The sequence below is a fragment of the Anopheles marshallii genome, assembly GCF_943734725.1.
Source record: "Anopheles marshallii chromosome X unlocalized genomic scaffold, idAnoMarsDA_429_01 X_unloc_55, whole genome shotgun sequence".
Taxonomy (NCBI): domain Eukaryota; kingdom Metazoa; phylum Arthropoda; class Insecta; order Diptera; family Culicidae; genus Anopheles; species Anopheles marshallii.
The window spans coordinates 112,501-115,293 of NW_026525904.1; positions in this window are offsets into that span (position 1 = coordinate 112,501).

The window sequence follows — 2,793 nt, forward strand, 5'->3', positions numbered from 1 at the left end:
TTCGACTTCAACAACATTAACCCTAAGTCAACCCGAAGCCGTTAAGCAACAGGAGACCACCGGTTCTCTTGGCCAACTTGTTGTGTGCAAGCACACTCCACCGAGACACTTCGTATCACCATTCTAATAATTCGCTTTAGGTGTACGTGCCTTACTCACGCAACCCTTACTCGTATCATTTTGTGTGTTTCCAGCAATCAACACTATGTGAGCTATTCCAACTTGTACGTTCAACTGTGAACATTATGTTGTGAAGCGAGCTCCACTGTACTTACCACCGGGTATGGTGTTCGTACAACCATCAGTAAACATGCGAACCAACGACGATCGAAGGAATGAATTCCGATCTCAGCATCGTTGGCTATGATCGGACAATTTAGCGGGCTTGCAATCCTCTACTTTCAAGACCACAGTAGCGGTCTTCAACGTGCGTTCAACTTTCCAACACTTGTGACGTATTCCAATCTATGCGTCCAATGGTGAACATTATGTTGTGAAGGCGAGCTCCACTGTACTTACCACCGGGTATGGTGTTCGTACAACCATCAGTAAACATGTGAACCAACGACGATCGAAGGAATAAATTCGTTCTCAGCATCGTTGGCTATAATCGGGCAATTTACGGGCTTGCAATCCTCTCCTTTCCCATGACTACCGGAGCAGTCTGAATGTGTGTTTCCAGCAATCCAACACTATGTGAGCTATTCAATCTATGGTCCAACTGGTGAACATTATGTTGTGAAGGCGAGCTCCACTGTACTTACCACGGGTATGGTGTTCGTACAACCATCAGTAAACATGTGAACCAACGACGATCGAAGGAATAAATTCCGTTCTCAGCATCGTTGGCTATAATCGGGCAATTTACGGGCTTGCAATCCTCTCCTTTCCATGACTACCGGAGCAGTCTGGAATGTGTGTTTCCAGCAATCCAACACTATGTGAGCTATTCCAATCTATGCGTCCAACTGGTGAACATTATGTTGTGAAGGCGAGCTCCACTGTACTTACCACCGGGTATGGTGTTCGAACAACCATCAGTAAACATGTGAACCAACGACGATCGAAGGAATAAATTCCGTCTCCAGCTCGCTGGCTATGATCGGGCAATTTACGGGCTTGCAATCCTCCTATGCACCTGGTAATGTATGGTAGTGTTTCCTGCTGCTTCCTGATTTGGATGTGTACCATGGCCTTTATCAGGCACTCTCTACTAGCTCCGGAATCGAACCCTGATTCCCGCCTTCCGTCACAACCATGGTAGTCCTCTACACTACCATCAATAGTTGATGGGGCACAGTCAAGTGAAAGATCGGTACCAGACTTCAACTCAATCGGCCGATTGGTTTAACTATAAGTGCACCGGTTCTACCACCTTCAGAAGCAGCATTCCCGGCCTGTTGCATGTATTAGCTCTGGTTTTCATCAATCTTCCTGCTGTGTTATACTGAGCTTATGCGGTTTCTCGATTGTCGTGCAAAAGTGTGTTATCACACATACCCAATATGCTCAACTCTCATGTTCGTTTGACGCACCAAACTTTATTAGTGATGCACCACACAACAGGTTTTAATATACGCGATCGTGTGTGTTCAGTGTGAACTTGGTGTCCCAAGTCCATTTGTGATGCATCACTTAGCTAACCATCTTTCGGGACTGTTTAGGGTATGTGCTCCTCCACATCTATGCTTACTCGTACACATTCTCTGTCAATAGGTTTAAGATCGGGCATTCTACCATATCATTGCCTTAATGCTTTCAAATCAAGGCTACCAGGGTAGCCTAATTGCGTTCGAAACTCAACTTGTGAGCTGTCGGCCCTAGAAGTTTTTTAGGCTGCTAGGACCTCTCTCTATATTTTGCCTTTGGACTTCTCGAAGCTCAACTTGTGAGCAGTTCCATGCACCACTACCCGTATCTCTTAGCTTAGTTCTAGCCATGTGCGTTCAAAGCTCAACGTTAAGCTGTGTCCTGCACCACAATCGTTATATAATAAGCTTATCTCTAAGCCTTTTTGCGTTCAATGCTCAACGTTAAGCTATCCCTTCGCTTAGAACCTCGCTCTACATTTTGCCTTTGGAATTCTCGAAGCTCAACTTGTGAGCAGTTCATGCACCACTATAGGTATCTCTTAGCTTAGTTCTAGCATGTGCGTTCAAAGCTCAACGTTAAGCGGCCTCATGCACCACAACCCTTGTATCTTAAGCTTATCTCTAAGCTTTTTGCGTTCAATGCTCAACGTTAAGCTATCCCTTCGCTTAGAACCTCGCTCTATATTCAACTTTCAGATACTCAAAGCTCAACTTATGTGGTCTGCTATTGCTCTTGAACGGGTACAATATCTGACAGAGGGGGGTTTTTGGCCAAATTATGCATTATTAGTTTAACCTCCGTGCCAGAACCACATTTGACCAGTCGAGAAAAAAATTTTTTCGTGACGACCTGGTCCCCCATAGTAGGGAATGAACATGACATCTTAACCTTATTTGACCATTTTCAAATTTCTCGTCGCGGAATGATGACTTTACTAGTAAAATTTGTTCCGGTAGGGACCATCCCATACAAAATTTTCATCGCTCCAAAAGTGATTTCGTTTCACTTTTCAACATTACAAGTCATAAATCATGTTTTGAGACGATAAGGGAAAAAAAATTTTTTTGCCCCGTCTCGACCAACTCGACCGATGGTGACCACAGCAGGGTGCTCCATACAAATTTTCCTTATGTGGAATTTTCAGTGTAAAATAAGGTTTCTCCAATCGATCGCGGGTTTCACTTTTCATCATTTGCTAGG